The 24086-nt window shown below is 40.4% G+C and overlaps 1 protein-coding gene across 5 annotated transcripts in view; it reads right to left on the bottom strand.

Annotated features, from left to right (window-relative positions):
• The window catches only part of EPB41L4A (erythrocyte membrane protein band 4.1 like 4A), a 294024-nt gene that overhangs the window by 257650 nt on the left and 12288 nt on the right, over positions 1–24086 (bottom strand). The window lies entirely within an intron of this gene.

Below are 24086 nucleotides of genomic sequence, written 5' to 3'. Positions count from 1 at the left end.
TTAGTTACTGAAAGTCTTCAAGATGTTAAGACAGGCTATTTGAGTTGTCTTTTATTCAAAGCACTGATACAGTAAATTTTTGAGATGATTGTTTTAAGGAAATTAAAAGCCCCAGAATTTCTCTATTTTATGATCTTCGGGTCAAAATGGAATCTACTCTTCCCAGTAGGTTAATCATTGTTACCTGAAAGAGAGGGCTATATCATCTAAAGCAACCCCACTAGTGGAGAGCTCAGTCCTAGTCCCAGGGAGCAGGAACCAGACAGGAGTAGTTAAGAGGGTGTCATGCCAAATAAGAAAACAACATAACACTATTCTATCGAATCCTGAGGGGAAAAAAACAGGTTAAGAAGTGACTGAAAACAACTGAGGGTCAGTGAGAAAATTTTCCCGGAGTATATTATTTATCTATGTTTAAATATAATGCTTCCTCTCTCCCTACTTGTTTTTTATTTCAGCAAAATACTACTTACTTGTTATAACTACACATGATGTTCTGTAAAATAATGTTAAAATAACTATAAAGACAGAAATTGATCACGGATAACTTACTTTTCTCATCCATAATGTTACCACCTGAAAATTCTTTGACCAATGGATGATTTTCATGGGAACTGACAAAACAAAAAAACCTTCCCTAAAAATTGGCATACTCAAGTAAGTTCTCAGAGAATAACCTCAAGAATAGAAAAAACAAACAAAAAACCCTCTAGTTTCAGATAGTTTAACATACACAAAGAACAGTAAGTCTCTCATTATGCAATGTATTACAAAGCATGGAAAAAAGACTAAAATGTCCCCAACTAATTTTCTGATGTTGGCAGAAACAGCCACAGAAACCATTCCCCTACACATACAGACACATGTACACACAAATGAGCCAAAGGAAAAGGAGAGGAAAGCGCCCGTTTCATTCACCCAGAGGACAGTGATTTTTTTTTTTTTTAACAAAAAAACTCCCCAGACCATTCTGACATGCTGTCTGACTGTGAATCAGTATAACTCAACAATCCTTCACAAATCCTTTATCCAAAACTCATGGGGCCAAATGTGCTTCAAGATTCCAAACTCCCCAGAAAGACACTATGGGGCATATGTACTATATTTCACACACCTTCAGAGAGTCTGGGCAGCTACAATTAATGTGATAAATAAAAAAATTTAATTGCTTCTCATCATAGCTAGATATTTTCTTCAAACATTTGCAAGTCAGGTCAGGTTTTACAATCAAATGAGTTATTTAAAAGTTTTCAGAACTTTTTGGATTTCAGAATTATGGAGAAAGGATTATTGACCTGTTACAGAACATTCTGTAAATAATGGTAATTACTGATAATGCATCAAATGCCTACTCTGAAAGATGATGCATTTGGCATATATTATCTTTAATTTTTTCTACCATTCTGCAAGAATGAGGACATTCTGGGTGAATGTCCTCTGAACAAATGAGGTTCAGAAAGGTTAAGCGACTTGCCCAAAGCCAGTTATGAAAGAACTACGACTTGAATCAAGATGTGTCCATTCACCAACAATAGGACTTGTACCAAGTCCATCCACTATGCTATTAAATAGTCAGGTTCTTGATTTCAAGCTATAGAAAGCAACTCTAGCAAACCTAAGCAGAGAAGCAATTTTCTGAAAGCATACTGATAGATTACAGAATAGATGGGAAACCTGGAGAATCAAGCTCACCAAGTGAGCACAAGTTAAGGGAAGTCAAGCTGAAGAAGCCACTACCTACATCAAGTCCTGAATTTAGGATGCTGCTATTGACATCTCCACCTCTACTGCTGCCTTTACCCTGCCAAGGCAGGACACACACCTCACTATTGCTGCTGGACTCTAGATAACCAAGCAGAGTTATGAAAATTTTCTAACCTGTTTGTCTTTGCAAATTCAAAGTGCTAGCACTTTAGTTAAGCTTCAGCCACATAATCTCCATGCTTTCATAATGTGAAAAAGGCAACATGCCCCATCAAGTCCACACCAAGAAGGGGCTCTTCCCAAATCCTACCAAACATTTAAAGGGGTGTTAGGATATTGGGCAATTTCCCCTAAAAGGGGTCAGGAGAGCAGTGTTGTTATTCTAAATAAAATATTTGCAAATCATACTCAATGGCATGCAATAAGGTGCGTGTGTGTGCGCTTAGTTGCTCAGTCATGTCCGACTCTTTCGACCCTGTGGACTGCAGCCTCTAGGCTCCTCTGTCCAAGGGATTTTCTAGGCAAGAACACTGGAGTGGGTTGCCATTCCCTTCTCTGGGGGATCTCCCAGAGAACCAGGGATCAAACTCAGGTTTCCCTGCATTGCAGGCAGATTCTTTACCATCTGAGTCACCAGGGAAGCAGGACTTCAGAAATAAAATTGCTTTAATTTTAAGAAATTTATAATAGGGTAATTCACATTAGCAAAATTTAAATAAAAAAACCAACCGGTGGTTTTAAAAATATTTTATACAATTTAACATTCATTCATTTTTAAACTCTTAATAAGTTAGGAAGAGAAAGCTCTTTCATTAACCTGATGTTCTTCAATTTAATCATACTTGAAAGTGCAAGACAAAAAGCATTTTAATCACTCACCATCATTTCTCCATGTCATTCAAAAGCTCTAACCAATGGCTATCAGAAGAGAAGGGCTACAACTGCCAGAAAACAGGAAGCAAATTGTAGTTATCTGGCAGATGACAGGACATCATATACCTGTGACAAGGATGAAGACTGCAACCCAGCACAGAGGCTGAAATCCACTCTTGTATGAATCCCGTCTGAGTCAAGAGCTTGGCTGTTCCTGGGGGAAATTCTGACCCAGTGAAGTAACTCATATGCAGTTATTCAGACTGAACGTTAAATATTCCATTTTATAATACAAGAGTATCTCTTCAAGAATAATGATGATATCTTTTGAATGTTTGAGTTTCTTTTGAGCACATGAAACTTGATTGGTCCCCAGGGATTCAATAAGGAGAAGGGAGTCTTATCTGCAGCTACAAGACCAGCATATAGGAAGCAGGTGTATACAGTTTCAAATTTCCTTACCTGCCTTTTAATCCTTTTAGGTTATCCTCAATAAAAATATTGTATATATATGTGTGTGTGTATATATACCCTACACTTAGGTACATAATATATTAATATTATTCTGAATAAAAAGTATTTTAGAAAGAGTTACAACCAACCCAGACTTAAATTAGAAGTATCTGAGTGCAAAGAGGGAAATGCTTTGGACAAAGACTTGCAGAAGTATGACAAAGCAGTCTGAAGAAGCTAGAAGGAACCATGGAGAAGCTGGAAAGAAAAGTCCAGAGCAAGAGCTGACAAATGCCAATCCAGACAAGTCCATCTCCAAGACCAGATAGTTTCCCTGGTGAATTCTACCAAACATTCAAAGAAGATTTAATGCCAGTCCTTCCCAAACTCTTTCAAAATATTGAAGAGGAGGGACCACTTCAAAATATTATTTTTTAATAGTAAAGTCAGCCTTGGTTTGCCATGTTAATTGCAAACATGTTATTTTTTTGCCTTTCAATTCAGGTTTAAGAAGTTGTAATTTTTCCATGAAGGTATAACTGACACATAATACATAACATCATATTAGTTTCAGACGTAAAACATGATTTTATATATATAAATATATATAAAATACTATACATCACTCAAGAGAGGAGACTTCAGTCTCACAAGTTCATGGTAGGTGTTCAAATTGGTAGAATTTCTGAAAATAATGTGAGTAATGTGCATTGATTTTTTTTTTAACTAGAACATTACTCCTTTTCTCCAAGCTTTATTGTCTCAGAAATAAAATTGTGAGCTCATTGTTAGCCAAATAATTAATTTTAATATGACTTAATTAGTCTTTTCAGATATTTCATTTCATTACACATATCTCTAGCTACTTTAATAAAGAATTCAGCCCTAGCGCTTTATATTTTTAAAGGGCAAAACAAGATGAGGCAATGCCGTGCATCCTCTAGCTGTGAGGCCTGTGTGTGTGAAGCGCTGCTCTTTGCACTAAGGCCTAACGAAGACACCATCACCCACGAATGGGCATCATATGGTAAACCCTGCAAACACATAGTGAAGAAATACATGGCCCCTGAAGCACCAGCCTCGTAAACCCAGACAATAAAATTGCTCAAGCCTTACATAAAATATCGGTACAACAAATTACTCCTGTCTGATCCTAAATTATTTCCAATGGGATATCAAACCTTCAGTAATACATTTTACTAGTTTAAAAATTAGTACATACTGTTCATTTTGATAGATTCTAAAAGGCTTACACATAAAATAATTATTTTAAGGAATACAAGGACTTCCCAGTTCATCTATATGGCCCAATATTGATTTAAAAGGATGCTCAGGGAATGAGTTTTCTGGGTAATTGAATTTTTCAGGTTGTTTTAATCCAATAAATGACTGTCAAATTTAACTGTCAGGCTGACTGTGAAAGATGTAAGAGATTGGACTGAGCACTAACTTCAGAACATATTATAGAATAAAGTTTTAAAATAAATCTCTTATATCAACTTCCTTTTTAACCCAATATTAAGGATCAAAAATATAGGACAGATCTCAAAATCGAGATTATAGATTCCAGTCACTTTGACTGGACAGTAAAGGAAGATACTATAGATACAACATTGGAAGACTGAATAGACGAAAGGGTCAGTGAGATCAGAGAGTGATTCTCCTGTAAGAAAGCAGAAGCAATTGAGTTAAGAGACAACAAACAAACACTGGCAGTAGATCCTTTCCCCGTCCGCCACCCTACTTGACACTGACTTCACCATTAACAGAGCCTACCAGCAGGTCCCTGCTAAAAAGATTGAGAAAAAGAAAAATTAAAGAAAAGAGCAAATTGCCACCTGGATACCTTAGTGTGTGTGTCCACCTGGAAGGCCCACATGTGCCCCAAAAGACATGGGACTCACAACTGACAGAGAAAACTAAAGTCCAGAGAAGGGAATTCCCATCCCACTGGGACTAATGATGGCATAAAAGCACTGACTTGCAAAGACTTAGCCATCACACACGGAGGAGAAAGGCCTAAAGGCTGCTTGGCCTCCAGCTCTGTCAGTTAGTGCCCCAAGGGATGGTTGAGGGTCCTGCATATAAGGATGTGCAGGATGAAGCTCACTAACCTGGAGGTTCCCAATGGCATCTCCTCTCAAACTCTGCTCAGAAAGGTCTCCAGGCTGACTCGCATGGTTGCTGACTTGGCCAGATCCAGATGCAACCAGAGATTAAGGTAGACCCATGAAGTCCTGGTATCTGAGGCCAACCATGTCCAACACAGGGCCTCTTCTGAGCCCGCCCAGACTGTTACCGAAACACAAGTCTGTGTGCCCAACGCATAGTGAGGTCAAACAATACCAGAATGTTGAAGTTTGGAGCAGAGACAGGTTGATTGAGGGCCATGAAAGTAGACAGGTGGCTCGTGCCTTAAAAACCCCAAACTCCCCGAAAGCTTTCAGCAAAGCCCTTTGCCAGGAGAGGTGAGGGAGGAGGGTGGTTAGTTGTAAACTTTTTGGCACCAGATCCTTTGTTCTAGAGGTCCTCTCATAGTCCAGTAATGATGTTTCTGTAAATCTCTTAACGAATGTTATTTTCTGTCCTGACAAGAAAGGGCGAGGTCCCAAGCAAGGCACAACTTTCCCCTCAGAGGTCCTCGTCCTGGCTAAGAGGAGGCAGGTCTCAGCTGGCGGCTTCCTCAGGGCCAGGTTCCCAGACCCTGCCCAGCTGTCATGGCTGAGGGAGCCAGGCACCCAGGACCCAACCTGAGCCGGGAGCCTCAGGCTCCTCAGGCCGCCCATCTGGTAGGGACCAGGTCCCCCAAGCTGCCGCCATCAGGTCGAAGAGATGGGATGAGGGGGAGGTTCACCATTGCCTCAAGGTCTGAGTCCAGTCGGGAGGCTTTGGTGAGGATTCTGGAGCCCTGCAGGACGCAGGACACAGCCCCCAGCCTGCTCCCTGCCCCTCAGTTCACCTGCTGGCTTGAGGCCGGGTGAACTGGAAGAGCCCCAAGGAGAAGGCTAGGATCCTCCTCTTACCTCACTCTCCCCACCCGAGGACCACCACTCCGCTGACTAAATCCCTCACTAACGGTCGTTCCTTGACAGTTGGTTGTTTGTGGGCGGGGCCCACTGTGGCGTCAACCAATGGGTGAGCAGGACCACTACCGGTCTCACATTGACGGTTGGTCGCCTAGGGGAGGGGCTCTGTGCAGCACCAACCAATGGATGAGCAGGACTCGTTGCCTGATAATAGGGTGGGGGGTACTGGCGCATATCAAGGGCCGTGTGCTAAGGGCTGCACTTGACCCAGCTCTATTTATAAGACTACCATTCCCACAGGACACCCCAGCTTCCCTCAGGGCTCCAAAGCCTTCCCATCACTTTAAGTATCTCAAAAAGGTAATGAACTACCAACAGAAGGTAAGTGTCAGACTTTTCCGAGAACAGACCATTAATATTAACAGTTTCTTATCAAGTGGCTATATTTTAAAGACACTGTGCTAAGTAATTTGCAGATTTTTCCTTTGAGTTGCCAAAAAATACAACATTTATCACAAAGTCCTCCAAACTGTAGATCTGAAGAGTTTCTACGTTTTCAAATATATATTGTCTGTAAATGAGATTTTATATGAAGCAGTTCTGTAGACTGTAGGTTTTATTAGAATATAATCAGAAAAAAATCTAATTTCTGATTTTTCATTCAGATTAACTCTTAAGTAACTGATTCAAAACTCATGAAATACATTCTTAATGTTCCACCTTCACTACATTAAAAAGAAATGTAAAAGTTGCCCACCCAAGTTTTAACAACAGGAATAATAAAAAGGAAGTAAATCATCTCAATCTTATACCAGCACTTAAGGACCAGCAGAGAGAAGTTTTAAGATATCAAATCCAAGAGTTCCTCACCAGGGGCTATGCCACAGAAGAGACTTGGATAGTCTAGTTGTTTGAGTAGAAATTCACAGATCATTAAATTAATTCAAAGACCAACAGGGCAGCAAACTAACAATGCTGCCTTACAGTACTTGATTACAGACTGTGAATATTCACCAAAACAAATCACTTAAAGGGGCAAGCAGTCCAAGGTTGAAGTTTGAAAGTGCAGGACAGAGCTATTGCTAGAGCTCTTAAATATACAGACTGAAGGAAGGCAAATGGTAGGGAGGAGGCTGGAAAGGCTAAGTCTGGAAACAGATTGGTGGCCTGGGTTCCTGGTCATGGAGTGCACCCAAATCACAAAGGGAGGTTTTTTAACTTTATCCAAGCTCAGATCCCACCCAGACCACTTAAATCAGAACCTCTCTGGTTATTTTCAAAACTCTCTCCAAATGACTGTACTGTGCAATCAGGGGTCAGCCCCACTGGCCTAAGAAGAAGAGGAAGTCAGGGTTAGAAACAGACAACCTGTGTTCTAAAAACCTCAAGTCCACAGGCTGCCCTAACAAAGTGCTGCTCTGTGACCACCTGGGCAGCAGAAGGTTCTCTCAAAGGCCTAGCCTAGGCTTCCATCCACCTGGTTCATTTCTATATGCAGAGTCAATTGTCTCTAATCTTCCTAAGGGCATCTTGATGGGATCCCAGAAAACAGCAACACTGTGGAAACATTTCTGGTGAGGGGTCTGGTGAGCAAGCTGAGCAGGGAGCTGCCAGGCTTATTACTCTCCCTTTTAGCCCCCTGCTATGAATTCTCAGACATAAACACACACTTAAGAGTAAATTATTGGTTTGTGGACCTCTGACGAAGTTGCTTCTTAAATTAATTTAATGAGCTGTGAACTTATACTAAAGTAACTTCTCATTTCAGAAGAACCTTTGGACATGAAAAACAACAAATGTCAGGGCCTCAGCAAGAGGTTCAGAGCACAAGAGTGGGGGGCGGGGACAAAAGTACGAGAATTTAAAAAGCAAAACTCAAATTTCCTAATAGGAGAAACTGATTCCATTCAAAGTTATCTCCCTGTATGGGGACAGATTTGAATTGGCATTTATAATAGGCTGGGTGGTTCTGGCTCATGTTCTCTGATGAGGCTGTAGTCAGAATATTTGCCAGTGCTGTACCTGTTGCGTGCATGAATGGGACTATGAGCCCAAATTCCAAAATGGTTCACTCCCCAAGCCACTGGCAAGATATTTTCTTTTAAAATTAAAAATGTATGTATTTATTTAATAAAGCATTGATAGACTTGATCTAAAAACAATTTTTTACCAAAACAGAATAATCCTCACATATTATACACACATATGTTTTAAAAATCCATATGGTATCTCAAAAACCACCTGTGCATTCTTTGTGCTATGTTTGGTGATCTTAAGGACACCAGGTACATGTAAAGTGAGTGTGAGTACAATATGGATTTAAACTTATTAAAAGAAATCATTACCGAAATGAAGTAGTTTGAAACATTAAAAAAAAAAAATGTAAATAATCATGAACATGAAAAAAAGCACTCAAAAGTAATCAAAAAATATAAAAACTCCACATTTTCCTTATCAAATTGACAAGGATATTTTATATGCTAATATTCTATGTTCATGAAACTCTAGAAGTACAAAATAAAATAATCGTGATAATAATAGCAGCCAGAGTGCACTCTCAGCTAATTTTCATCGCTACCCTGTAAGAAAAGGTAGAAAGAAATGAAGGGCAAGGGACCAAGTCAAGTCAGCACATGGCTGGCAAGGGCAGATCCAGGACAGATCACAGCTATGCTAACTCAATAACTTAAGCATTAGCCATTATCCTAAAGTGCAGCCTATGTAAAAAATATTTGGCCCTAAAACAAGAACCTCAAAAATCTCCAAGCATTTGGATCCAGAAATCCCCCTTCTAGAGTACTCAGACAATCATAAACTAAGTCACTAAGCTAAGGAATGCACACAGCAAGTTCATACAGTGGTGTATTAAACCGGCCAGAGTAGAATATTTAGACAGAGCAGGATCATACAGCTTTCAAGATGGAAAGTGGCTTTAGTGATGATTTAGTCCAACCCAGTCACCCTACAGGGATGATTATTTAATAAGAAAAAAATTTAACTTTTTTCCCCAATGTGGGAAGACATGGAGGAATCTTTTTTATAAAAAATAGCCTTTTCTTACTTCTTCCTGCTGCTGCTAAGTCATTTCAGTCATGTCCGACTCTGTGTGACCCCACAGATGGCAGCCAACCAGGCTCCTCCATCCATAGGATTTTCCAGGCAAGAGTACTGGAGTGGGGTGCTATTGCCTTCTCTGCTTACTTTTTCCTAGGACTGCCCAATTTCTGTACTCAGGAGTTTAATGGGAGGGAAGGTCTATCAGCGTTTACAATAAACAGCCCCACAATAAACACCTGTGGCTCAGGTGTGAGTAGGTGTGACAGGTCATTTTTAGAACTGGGTTTTCTTTCTTGCATGTATGGTCATCCCAGTAGGCCTATCTTTGCTACAGAGGCAAAAATTACAATTAAGTTATGTAACTTCATAAAATCAGACTGCTGATTTAAGTTCATGGCTCTGAGTAAAATGTACATTGTCTTTAAAACACAGGCTTCTCAGTGGCTCATCCAGTACCTTGGAGACCTTTTCCCCTTACTGTCAGGGTGTTTTCCGAAAGGAAGAAGCTATTGAGAGCCTATCCTTAAAAGGTGGGGGGGGGGGGGGGGGGATCACAATACATCATCATTAGAGCCAGCAACAAAATGAGTTTAGCCCATATAAAAAGAAATGTTTATTCAATAAGTATTTACTGTGACCCCACTACATGCCAGATGCTGTAGTCAATGCTGAGGAGATCTCAGTGGACAAATCCTTAAAAAAAACTCCTGGCCTCATGAAGCACATGTTCTAGTGGAGAAGACAGGCAACAAGCAAAATCATCAAGTAAATTATCCACTATGTTAGAAGGCGGTAGATATGGTGAAGAGAAATAAAGCTGAAGGGGCTTAGTGAAAGTGTACGCAGAGGGCTCAAGGAAGGTCTCAGAGGGGAGACACCTGAGCAGAGACTTGAAGGGGTGAGGTTAAGCCAGGCAGATTTCTAGGGAAAAGCATTCTCGGCAGAAAGAACAGCAGGAGCTGAGGCCCCAAGGCAGAGACAGGCTGCATGTATGAGAAACAAATAGACTTGACTCCTAACATCTTCATGACCCTTAAGCCTTAGAATGCAGAGTATTTAAGATTAATTATTTCACTGTCTTTTAAGAATGCTCTTTAAAAATAAACCTAAAGCGTTTTCCCCTTTGCCTCCAGGTTCAGCAAGCCTCCTCACTGTCCTAGGAGTTCCACAGGGCGACCCCTCACTTTCTGGGTATCTATAGCCCACTTATCCTTAAAAGTCATATTCAAGACACTTCTCCATGAGACCCCTCAGGTCTCACACTTCAATATCATACTCCATTCTGTATTCCCCACAACAGGCTGACTAGTGTCAAAGAGAAGGAAAAGGTAACATTTACTCAAGTTCACTACGTATAACATCGACTGATGTTATACATGGACTGGCTCACTTTTTCTTATGGCCAACTTTTAATGGCATATGGGCTTAATCTATGAAGTAGCCTTAAAGAAGAAAATAATAACCCTCTGCCACTCCCTACCTGCACCCCCACCCCCCACCGCCACTAAAATGAAGTAACCAAAAGTCCAAAATGCTCATGAGTCTGAGAAAAAACAGAGTTTCACTCTCCTTTCCCCACCAAATCATTCAAGTTGCTGAAAACAAGAAATCACATTGATTTTCCTGAGCCCTGTCTACTATATGCAGTGAACTGAACAAGCCGTAGTAATATGTGAAGCCTGGGCAATGAAAAGGTGATTATAGCTCCAGACTAGATAAACCACAGACACAACTGCTAGAAATGAAAATTTGCACCTGTCACCAAAGCCACCTTCAACACAACACATCAGACTTTGAGAGCTAGAAGGAAACTCGGCTATTTATACTTATGGTCAAATGCCTGTGTCAAATATGCAATTAACATGTTCACTACCCAGGGTCTGCAGAATCCTTTCTTCATCCTTCACTCAGTTAAGAACTAAAAGTTCCTGTGTAAGGAAACTATTTCTCAATCAAGGTTGTCTCATTAATTTTGAAAACTTTTTTTTAAAAAAACTACCCTTACATGCACTGACACAACCAGAAATATGGGTTCATGTAATAGCAAGCATACTTGTGGTCTGTATATGATTTGTTCTCAGCCCCAAAGTTTTAATTTCTGAGGAAGTGCAAAATCTATTAGTAATTTGTATAAAAATTACAGATATTTCTAACTATTTGAGTTCTTACTAGCTCTTACTCCTTTTTCTTCCTGCAAGAGGAATCTAACATCCTAACACAAGAAAATGGCAATCAAATTGACCAAAGTGGTTTCAATGAATCTTCCATGAAGAGACTGGCCAACAAATGAGAGCCAAACTCCGATAAAAGCATGCAGCAAGACTCAAAACATGCCAGTCTATGTCATTTTGTTCATCATTTTCAGTTGAACATACTTAGAAAGCTAGCGACTTGGCATGTCTAATAAGCCATGGATTCTACTCAGAGCAGCAGAGTTTGTTAAATGTAGGGGGAAATGGTACATTTTGTTGTCACTTTGCTACCACAACCTCGGGCAGAAACCACAAAATTGTCTAACTGTTTGAGGACAAAGGTGGACACATATACTAATGGTAAAGCCAAAACAGAGGGAGGCATGTGCTGAAACCACAGCAGCCTGTCAGGAACTTGGCTTTGCTCAACTCAGCACTGACTTAAGCAAGTGGAAAAGCACAAGGAGGACCCAGTGATCCGTAACCAAGCTGACACATAAAATCACCCTTCCCTTGGGGGAAAAACCCTCTATGTCATTTTCAACTTTCCAATTATACTAAATGAGAAGCATTTTAGAGCAAGAATCAATTCACAATGAAATTCTTCAAAATAATGGTTTTTTTAAGTATAGCAATGTACATCCTGATGAATATGATACCTGTTTTCAGTAGCCACGATTCTCATATTAAAGAAAATGTTGTTTCAGAACATACTGATCATCTTTCAAAAACATTTAAAAATAAGAAAAATGATTTTTCTAGAGAGCAATAAGTCATACACTTACTCTTTTTTAATTTACTTTAATGAAGTATAGCTGATTTACAATGTTGTGTTAGTTTCTGCTGTACATCAAAGTGATTCAGTTATACATATATATTCTTTTTCATATTCTTTTATTTATGGTTTATTAAGAATATTCAATATAGCTCCCTGTGCTATACATAGGACCGTTTAGTTTATCAATTCTATATATAATAGCTTGCATATGCTAACCCCAAACTCCCAATATATCCTTCCCAATACCCCCTCTCCCTTGGCAACAAGTCTGTCCTTTACATACATTTATTCTTAAACACAACTACCCAAATATTAAAATGGTAAACACTAGGTCATTTATCTTTCTTTCTCTGGCACAAGCACACTTGTGTGTGCACACAAGCATACACCCACATATGGTTCAGCATTTTCAAACGGGGAAATCTCAAGAATTTTTAACCTGAAAACACAAAAAAAGCCCAAGGTTTTTCACTACCATTCAAAGGAAATTTGTGACATAAAGCGATTGATCTGCTGTCAGCCTGGGGTCTGGTTTCCTTTATAGCTGTTGTTTGGGGGGTCACTAAAATGCCAGCGTCAATACTGACGTTTCCATGACACTGTCACGGCTCACTCTCCCTGGGTGCATGCGATGGCATAAGGCATTCTAAGGGAAAGTTCTTCAGAGTTTGCCAGACAAAGATTCTAGAAAATAATGATTTGTGGAAGTTCTCATGATCCTCAAAAGAAGGCTATTCAGATTCTTACAAAGACTAAATCATAACAAACTGTCTTCATCACAGAAATCAACAAAATTGCAAGTCCTCATTTTTGACTCATAATTTAATCCAACAAGGAATTTTAATGAGTAAATTCTTCCAGGCTTCCATATCTAAGCTTCATTTTTGAAACACATCTTCATCACGTGAACTAAGCTCTAAATTGAACTTAGTTAGTTCTTTCTGCTTGGACAAGTAATCTGACTACTGGGTTACCGGAAAAGCAAAGAGATTTATTTTCAGCTATGACCTTCAAAATGTGAAAAGCTGTACATGAAGGTCAACATAAAAAAAAAAGAGACAAAGAGAGGAAGAGGAGGAGGAAGGAAGCTGGCAGTTGTTTTCAAAGTAATCTCTGTCCAACCCAATAAATCAGTTTTCTAGACAGCAAATGCAAAATAATAAAAAAGCATTTAAAGGAAAACTGTAATTTGTCTCATGGTTTCAAACTTTCTAAGGACATTCTAAATCATCATTTAATTTTTCTTTTAATCAATATAAGGCTTAGTACTATACTGTACTATACTTAGTATAAGTACTATAGTGTACTATATACTATGTAAGTACTATACTGACATAATTATAATAGTTAATATTTATTTGTTATTTCTCATGTTATCATGTGCCAGACACTATTCTCAGTTCTTACATGTTTTATTTCATTCAAACACCAGAGCAAATATGAAGTAGACAGTATTATCACCCTCATTTCACTGGTGATGAGACTGAGGCCAAAGGTCATTAGTTAATAAATGCCAGAACCACAATACAATAATAATCAACACTCCAGAGCACCTTAAAACTTTGCAAGATTTTTTTCAGCCATTATCTTCCTTTGAGCCTCACAAGGAACTCCAGGAAAACCTCTACTTCTGCTTCATTAACTATGCCAAAGCCTTTGACTATGTGGATCACAACAAACTGGAAAATTCTTCAAGAGATGGGAATACCAGACCACCTTACCTGCCTCCTGAGAAACTTGTATGCAAGTCGACAAACAACAGAACTGGACATGGAACAATGGACTGGCTCCAAATTGGGAAAGGAGTATGTCAAGGCTGTATATTGTTACCCTGTTTATTTAACTTACATGCAGGGTACATCATGTGAAATGCCAGGCTGGATGAATCACAAGCTGGAATCAAGACTGCTGGGAGAAATATCAATAATCTCAGATATGCAAATGACACCATCCTTATGGCAGAAAGCAAAGAAGAACTAAAGAGCCTCTTAATGAAGGTCAAAGAGGAGAGGGGAAAAGCTAGCTTAGAGCTCAACACTCAAAAAACTAAGATCATGGCACCTGGTCCCATCACTTCATGGCAAATAGGTGGGGAAAGAGTGGAAACAGTGGCAGATTTTATTTTCTTGGGCTCCAAAACCACTGTAGACAGTGACTACAGCCACGAAATTAAAAGATGCTTGCTCCTTGGGAAAAAAGCTACGATGAACCTAGACAGTGTATTAAAAAGCAGAGACAGTGACATCACTTTGCCAACAAAGGTCCATATGGTCAAAGCTATGATTTTTCCAGTAGTCATGTATGAATGTGAGAGTTGGACTATAAAGAAGGCTGAGTGACAAAGAATTGATGCTTTTGAACTGTGGTGTTGAAGAAGACTCTTGAGAGTCCTTGGATGGCAAGGAGATCAAACCAGTCCATTCTAAAGGAGATCAGTCCTGGGTATTCATTGGAAGGACTGATGCTGAAGCTGAAGCTCCAATACTTTGGCCACCTGATGCAAAGAGCCCAACTCACTAGAAAAGACCCAATGCTGGGGAAGAGTGAGGGCAAGAGGAGAAGGGGCAACAGAGGAGATGGTGGAATGGCATCACTGACGCAATGGACATGAGTTTGAGCAAACTCAAGGAGAGAGTGAAAGACAGGGAAGCCTGGTGTGCTGCAGTCCATAGCGTCGCAAAGAGTCGGCCACAACTGAGCAACTGAACAACAACAACTGAGCCTCACAATACTTTGATATTGATGGAATAACATAACCAGCGATTTAATTTCACAAATGGAAAGAAAAAACTAACACTCCACAATATTGACTTCTGCAAGATAGGAAATGAAGGAGCTGGCAGAAAAATGCAGATTTTCTGAGTCTATATTCTCTCACTATGTCAGGTTTCTAACTATGCTGTCTTTCTCACTGTAGACAATACAGGTATCTTCAAAGCAAAACTCTAGATTTTCTCAAATCAAAATTCTAGCTACAGATGGTTAATAATGTATCTGCCTGTCTGCTTGCCTGCTAAGTCACTTTAGTCGTGTCCGACTCTTTGCGACACCATGGACTGTAGCCTCCCCATGCTCCTCAGTCCGTGGAATTCCCAGGCAAGAATACTGGAGTGGGCTGCCATGCCCTCCTCCATGGGATCTTCCCGACCCAGAGATGGAACCCACGTCTCTTATGTCCTCTGCATTGGCAGGTGGGTTCTTTACCACTAGCACCATCTAATTCACCTTTTTAGTCCCCATTTCAGGTACAGTGCCTGGCACAGAGCAGACCATGAGTCTATGTATTCCCTAGACACGCTTCGTATTCCTCCACCAAAGTCATTTCTTTATGTTTATGCTATCCTGCAGTCCTAGACTGCCTTCAGAGCCACGGTTCATCCTTACAAATCATCACTTTGAGGAGGCCAGAGTCTATAGGAATTCAGAACCCAAAAAGATACAAAAACTGAGAACTTTATCTAAAGTTTGATGCCAAAACTCACTTGGTAACTATGGCAGTCCATCTTCCAGATGTGTCCTAGTGATCTCTGCCTCCCAGTATTCACACTCTTATACAGTCCCCTCTAACTCCAAGATTGGCTAGTATGACCAACAAAATACCACATAAACACAATAACAGATGTTATATACAACTAGGGCTTCCATCTTGGTTTTTCTGTCTAAGATTACTTGCTTTGGAGCAAGCCAGCTACCATGTTGTGGGGACACTCAGGCTCACGTGGTGAGGAACCACAGCCTACCAACAAGCCCGTGAGCAGGCTTAGAAGTAGTCCCACCATCTGCTTCCCTTTGACTGATGCCTCAGACACAGGTTGAGTGCAGCCTCAGAAAAACCTGAACCAGAATCATCCACTGAAGCTGCTCCTGGATTCTGGACCCAGAGAATCTGTACAGGATAGTGTTCGTTCTTCCAAGCTGCTAAGTTTTGGATGTAATTTGGCACACAGCAATAGATACACGACCCAGATAATCACGATGGTATGATCACTTACCTAGAGCCAGACATCCTGGAATGTGAAGTCAAGTGGGCCTTAGAAAGCATCACTACGAACCAAGCTAGTGGAGGTGATGGAATTCCAGTTGAGCTCTTTCAAATCCTAAAAGATGATGCTGTGAAAGTGCTGCACTCAATATGCCAGCACATTTGGAAAACTCAGCAGTGGCCACAGGACTGGAAAAGGTCAGTTTTCATTCCAATCCCAAAGAAAGGCAAAGCCAAAGAATGCTCAAACTACCGCACAATTGCACTCATCTCACACGCTAGTAAAGTAATGCTCAAAATTCTCCAAGCCAGGCTTCAGCAATATGTGAACCGTGAACTTCCAGTTGTTCAAGCTGGTTTTAGAAAAGGCAGAGGAACCAGAGATCAAATTGCCAACATCCGCTGGATCATGGAAAAAGCAAAAGAGTTCCAGAAAAGCATCTATTTCTGCTTTATTGACTATGCCAAAGCCTTTGACTGTGTGGATCACAATAAACTGTGGAAAATTCTGAAAGAGATGGGAATACCAGACCACCTGATCTGCCTCTTGAGAAACCTATATGCAGGTCAGGAAACAACAGTTAGAACTTGACATGGAACAACAGACTGGTTCCAAATAGGAAAAGGAGTACGTCAAGGCTGTATATTGTCACCCTGCTTATTTAACTTCTATGCAGAATACATCATGAGTAACGCTGGACTGGAAGAAACACAAGCTGGAATCAAGATTGCCAGGAGAAATATCAATAACCTCAGATATGCAGATGACACCACCCTTATGGCAGAAAGTGAAGAGGAACTCCAAAGCCTCTTGATGAAAGTGAAAGTGGAGACTGAAAAAGTTGGCTTAAAGCTCAACATTCAGAAAACAAAGATCATGGCATCCAGTCCCATCACTTCATGGGAAATAGATGGGGAAACAGTGGAAACAGTGTCAGACTTTATTTTTTGGGGCTCCAAAATCACTGCAGATGGTGACTGCAGCCGTGAAATTAAAAGACACTTACTCCTTGGAGGGAAAGTTATGACCAACCTAGATAGCATATTGAAAAGCAGAGACATTACTTTGCCAACAAAGGTTCGTCTAGTCAAGGCTATGGTTTTTCCAGTGGTCATGTATGGATGTCAGAGTTGGACTGTGAAGAAGGCTGAGTGCCGAAGAATTGATGCTTTTGAACTGTGATGTTGGAGAAGACTCTTGAGAGTCCCTTGGACTGCAAGGACATCCAACCAGTCCATTCTGAAGGAGATCAGCCCTGGGATTTCTTTGGAAGGAGTGATGCTAAAGCTGAAACTCCAGTACTTTGGCCACCTCATGCGAAGAGTTGACTCATTGGAAAAGACTCTGATGCTGGGAGGGATTGGGGGCAGGAGGAGAAGGGGACGACAGAGGATGAGATGGCTGGATGGCATCACTGACTCGATGGACATGAGTCTGAGTGAACTCCGGGAGGTGGTGATGGACAGGGAGGCCTGGCATGCTGCGATTCATGGGGTCGCAAAGAGTCGGACATGACTGAGCGACTGAACTGAACTGAATAGATACACACCTGGGGCTTTCCAGGTGGTGCCAGTGGTAAGAATCCACCTGCCAGTGCTGGAGATTCAGGAGACACGGGTTTGATCCCTGGGTCAGGAAGATTCCCTGAAGAAGGAAATGGCAGTATTCTTGCCTAGAAAAGTCAATGGACAGAGAAACCTGGCAGGCTGCAGTCCATGGTGTTGCAAAGAGTCAGTCAAGATGAAAGATAAATAGATAATAGTTAACTAATACAGAGTCAAAATCTGGAAGAAGGCAACTTGAAGTCTCTATTTACCCCCACTTATTGTGAATATTCAAATGATGAGTTGTGCAAATATTACTGTGCTTGTTTTAAGAGGTATCACCCTAAACCTGGCCAGGGATATTGCATAATGGATCATTTATATACCATACTACCTTGCTAGAATCTGAAAGATTTTGAACCTTCAAACACATCTAGCCCCACCTGAAGGTGAATCTATATTCACTTCTTCTAAAATACCTTTCCTGATTAACCGATCCACCTCAGTATGTAAGAAACATCATTTCTTATAAGGATGTCTGTACCTCTTAAAATCTCCACTATATAACCCAGTACTTATTTATGAATTGTATTGAATGTTGTCTTTATAAGTAAATATTTGTCTTTCCACCTAAAACTTAAATTTCTTTTAACTCTTTAAACTTCTCTTAACTATAAAGCAAACTCTATTACTCATATTAAACCTAAACTGTCATGTCTCATGACATTACCATTTTTAACTGAGAGGGTTAGTAAAATATTAAGACAGAAAACTTGCTTCTGTCTCTTTCATCCCCTCCTCCAGTTTGCCACCTAGGACCGCACTTGTCAGCATGGGGACTTTTCTGAATCATATTGGGGTACAACAATTTTAAAAACTCGGGTTTTTAAACATGATTTACTCGTTCTGTATAATGTTCAGTTTGTAACTTTTTAAAGTGTGGATACATAGAGGGATAAATAGGAAATATAAGAATTGATTATTCGGGGGGCTTTTTTACTTACATTTAAAAATTCAACAGTATGGATGTAAAATTATGTAAATTTCATTCAAATGCTTATGAATCAAATCATTATTGAACAAAAGACTTGTGGCTGTGTAATTACTATTTTATGCATTTGATAGAATTAAATGTACCCATACTTTTGTTTGAAGGAAAAAAAGGCTAGAGTCTTCCCTCGATTTCATCATCCCTACCAGAAATCCTAAGTGCTACTGGGTACACAAGCTCTGAATAAATTCTTATAAAAGTGAGTTCACAAATCCATACTTAAAATTACAGACACACAGCACTGGTCCAGACCACCATACACCCTCACACTCAAAACCTATTTATCTTCAAATAACTACCCCAGAACATTATGTAAAAACACTGTCTGAAAGAAAAAGAAGCCGGTTCCCTGAGGAATTCTGGAAAATTTGCACAACCTCAGAGTGCCCTTGTAAACAGCAGCAGATGCATGAAATAATCGTTATCGGGGGGAAGATCTATTAGCCTCCTGATGACTGGCCCATCTGAAACCTTTCAACGAAAGAGCAATTTTACCTTTTTGCTTTCCTCTCTTGCACCCTCCCTCAGGCAATAAGAAGGGTCACTAATCAGTTTTTAATTTTCTTTCCTGGAGAGATACCAGAATAGAGCTGTAAGAATTCAAGGTAAAGACTTTACAAAACAGAAACCAAGGAAAAACTCTGAGTGATACGAGCTCTAAAACAATGACCATAACTATACATTATTCTAAGCCTTTTAAATAAACAAGCATCTTTCAGAAAGTTAAAACAAATAAAATGCAATGCAGTTAGTATCATTCTGAAAAGAAATTCCACATAAGCAAACTCCCAAATTGGGAGGGGAAAAAAAAAAAGATTATTTGAGACAAAAGAGTCTCTCCCTCATATAATCTACCCAGAAAGAGTTGCACAAATCCAAATGCCGAGACTGCAGAAGGCACTCAAGGCAGATGCGGGCCTAGAAGGACCTGATTTAAGGAGGAGAGGGAGGAAACAGGAAGGGTTGGCAGCATGAGAGGAGGCGAGATTGGCAGCAAACCTAAAGGATTTTCAATCAGTTCTGACCTCTTCCCCCATAATCAGCTCCCAGCTGTTCCTTGCAGACTGCAAAGAAACTGAGGGCGCGTGAGCACTGAGAAATCAGCAGACGGGAAACCAAAGACAGGGCTCCAGGACCACGGACTGGGCTCTGGCAAATCACTGCCCCTCACTGGGTCCCTGTCCCCTCAGCTGTCCAATGGGAGGGCTGCATTAGATGACTTGAAATGCCTGTGCCTAGTCTGCCTTCCTAGGGTAAGTGAAAGTCAGTCTGTTGTAATGCATGCCATCTCTCCCACATCCTCCCCTGCTTGTCTGCTGCACTTGGGGGCAGGCATCGCAGGGCTGCATTATCTGAGGACATACGACCACAGTCAGGTTTGGGGCAGAGAACCAGATGTGAACTACCGGGCAAAAGAATGAGTGACTGGCAGAAAAAGCAATAACACGTAGCAACCAGTTTGTGTGAAAGATTTTGTCACCCACAGCTGTGGCATTATCTAGATTCTAGACACTTGAGATTTTCTTCACAGAGGAAACTGCCTGTAGCCTGCATATCTACTGGGATTTGTGAAGTGTTTGAATCAGTTCAGTTCAGTCGCTCAGTTGTGTCTGACTCTTTGTGACTCCATGGACTGCAGCACGCAAGGCCTCCCTGTCCATCACCAACTACCGGAGATTACTCAAACTCATGTCCATTGAGTCAGTGATGCCACCCAACCATCTCATCCTCTGTCGTCCCCTTCTCCTCTCTCCTTCAATCTTTCCCAGCATCAGGGTCTTTTCCAATGAGTCAGTTCTTCACATCAGGTGGCCAAAGTATTGGAGTTTCAGCTTCAGCATCAGTCCTTCCAATTTACATTCAGGACTGATTCCATTAGGATGGACTGGTTGGATATCCTTGCAGTCCAAGGGACTCTCAAGAGTCTTCTCCAACACCACAGTTCAAAAGCATCAATTATTCAGCACTGGGCTTTCTTCACAGTCCAACTCTCACATCTATACATGGCTACTGGAAAAACCATAGCTTTGACTAGATGGACCTTTGTTGGCAAAGTAATGTCTCTGCTATTTAATATGCTGTCTAGGTTAGTCATAGCTTTCCTTCCAAGGAGTAAGCATCTTTTAATTTTATGGCTGCAGTCACCATCTGCAGTGATTTTGGAGCCCCCAAAAATAAAGTCTCTCACTGTTTCCACTGTCTCCCCATCTATTTGTCACGAAGTGATGGGACCAGATGCCATGATCTTCGTTTTCTGAGTGTTGAGTTTTAAGCCAACTTTTTCACTCTCCTCTTTCACTTTCATCAAGAGGCTCTTTAGTTCTTCTTTGCTTTCTGCCATAAGGATGGTGTCTCTCCCTGCAATCCTGATTCCACCTTGTGCTTCATCCAGCCCAGCTTTTCTCATGATGTACTCTGCATACAAGTTAAATAAGCAGGATTCCTAGTGTGATTTCGGGTTAAAACCTAGAGAGCAACTGTGGCTTCATGGAACTGGACTAACATCCCCTATGGTGTGATATTACGCCAGTTTCAGTACCACTAAGATGTGCTACCACTTCCTCAGCCATAGGGGATGTTAGTCCAGTTCCATGAAGCCACAGTTGCTCTCCAGGTTTTAACCTGCAATCACACTAGGAATCCTGGAAGTTCAAGGCTGAAAGAAAGCCATGAGGATGGGAGAGGGTATGGGTGTTCAGAAATGATGATCTTCCAGCCATCTACATCACTTTCCCAGGGGGAGAGCACTGCACGTTCCACTGCTCAGGACCAATATCTAGCAATTTCTCAGTGTGTTGCAAGGTAATAGATGAAATCCACATACCTAGTTAAATGACCTTAACTTTCCTAACACACTACACCCTTAACTACCAAGACTGACAAAGTTATTCATAAAACATATGCTAATACTCTTCTCCAGCCCTCCATCAAGTAATTTACAGAAAGAGTCTGGAAGAACCAAAGGCAAATCCTTCACACAACATGAACAGCAACATTCAAAGCTTATGCAGAAAAGATTTTGGAAATCTAAATAGTCAACAACCAAGGTTTCAAGTTACAAAAGCAACAACAGCATGACTAAAACAATCCTCCTATCAATCCTTCTTCAAATATGACAAATATTTACTGAGCACCACCACGTGCCTGCCATTCTTCTAAGCTCCTGTGGATTTAAGAGTGGATAAAATATACAATATTTTACTGCCACCAGGAAGTTTACAGGAAATTTTGCTCAAAATATTAAATGTCAAATTTGTTTTAACTGGGAGTGCTTTCTCTGCTGAATTATACACATCTATCCTACCAAGGAATTAGTAAAAATAAATAAGAGGTATAGATAGGTATGTCAAGGGAATAGAATTGGGAGTCCAGAAATTAACCTTTAATTTATTGTCAATTGATTTTTGATAACTAAAAAAATTACTTTTTTCAACAAATGAGCTAGGACAACTGGATATCCACATGCAAAAGAATGAAGAAAAGATCATAGCCCTAAGTGTAAGAGTTGAAGCCATAAAACTCCTAGAAAAAAAAAACCAGAAGTAAATCTTCATAACATTTGAGTAAGTAATGGTCACTCAAATATGACCCCCAAAACACAGGAAACAAAAGGAAAGATAATAGGACTCATCAAAATTTAAAACTTTTGTATATGAAAGAACATTGTCAAGAAAAAATTTTTAGATCCCACAGAATAGGAGAAAACATTTCCAAATCAAGTATCTGACAGAAAAAAAAACAAACTTGCCATGGGGTCAAGAAGAGCTGGACACGACTGGACAACTGAGCAACAACGTACTAAACACACACAGCAAACACTTAACATAAAAAGAAAAATAACTCAGCATTTTTAATTGACAAACTAAAGATACTTCTCCAAAGAAGATATACAAATGGCCAACAAACATATGAAAAGATGCTCACATCACTAATTTTCAGGAAAATGCAAATCAAAATGACAATGAGACACCATTTCACATCCAAAAGGTTAGTAATAATCAAAAAGATTAAAGCAAGTGTTGGTGAGAACATGGGGCAAATTGGACCCTGTAGACATTGCTGGGCTTCCCTGTGGCTCAGATGGTAAAGATCTGCCTGCGATACAGGAGATCTGGTTCGATCTCTGGCTCAGGAAGATCCCCAGGAAAAGGGAAGGAAACCCAAGGATTCTCGCCTGGAGAATCCCATGGACAGAAAAGCCTGGTGAGCTACAGTCCAGAGGGTCACAGAGTCACACACGACTGAGCAACTACCACTTTCACTTTCAGACGCTGCTGGTGGGAATGTAAAATGGTGCAGCTACTGCGGAAAACAGTTTGCAAGTTCCTCAAACTATTAATCGCTGCTGCTGCTGCTGCTGCTGCTAAGTCGCTTCAGTCGTGTCCAACTCTGTGCGATCCAGCAATTTCACTCTTAGGCATATATGCAAGAGAAACTAAAACATTATGTTCACATAAAGACTTGTACATGAATCTTCATAGCAAAATTATTTGTAATAGCCAAAATCCATCACTGATGAATGGACAAATATGGCATATCTATGCAATGGACTATTATTCAGCAATAATACGGCATGAAATACTGATACATACATTATAAGTGAATGCAAGGTGAAGAAAGCCAGGCACAAAAGACCACATATTATATGAATCCATTTATAAGGAATGTCCAGAATATGCAAATCTACAGAGACAGAAAGATGAGTGGTTGCCTAGCTGGAGCTGGTAGGAGGGCCGGGAGGAAAGGAGATGTGACTGCTAATAAGAGTTCTTTCGGAGTGATGAAATGTTCTAAAATTCATTTTGATGAAGGTTGCACAACTCTGTAAATACATGAAAAACCACTGAATTACACACCTTAAATGGGTAAATTATAAGGTATGTGATATACATCTCCATAAAACTGTTTTTAAAAATTAAATAAGAAATTAGAAGTCAAGCAGGGACACGTGTACCCAGGGAACCTAGAAAGTATCAAGGTGAAAAGATGTCATTCCTTCTCAGATTCATTGCTTCTATCAATCTGGAAGTACCTTTCCTTATTCAGATTAATTCAGCCAGTCCACAATCATTCATTGATTCCTCAGGAACTCAGCTTGACCTGGGGATCCCATAAAAGAGATATAGTCCCCTCCCTCAAGGCTTTCTATGTCTATCACAACAGCTCCCACTCATTCAGCATGGGGCTAAGGGTTATGCACAGTACTCAGGATAAGGTGGAGAATTTGATCCTCATTTTTTAGAACTGGAAGCTGACTCTGAGGGTAGTGACTTGGCCGTGGTTACAGTACTAACACATGGAAGCGAGACCTGAAGCAAGAGTTATCTATGACCAAGACTCACGCCCTCATCATCTTCTGATATTGCTCCCAGGGTGAGGTGGGCAGGAACGTACAGAAACTCCTGCAATGAAATGCAGGCTTAAT

The sequence above is a fragment of the Bos indicus x Bos taurus genome, chromosome 10, assembly GCF_003369695.1.
Source record: "Bos indicus x Bos taurus breed Angus x Brahman F1 hybrid chromosome 10, Bos_hybrid_MaternalHap_v2.0, whole genome shotgun sequence".
NCBI lineage: Eukaryota > Metazoa > Chordata > Mammalia > Artiodactyla > Bovidae > Bos > Bos indicus x Bos taurus.
The sequence above is the reverse complement of the archived record's forward strand: the minus strand, read 5'-3'. Positions and strand labels throughout refer to the sequence as shown.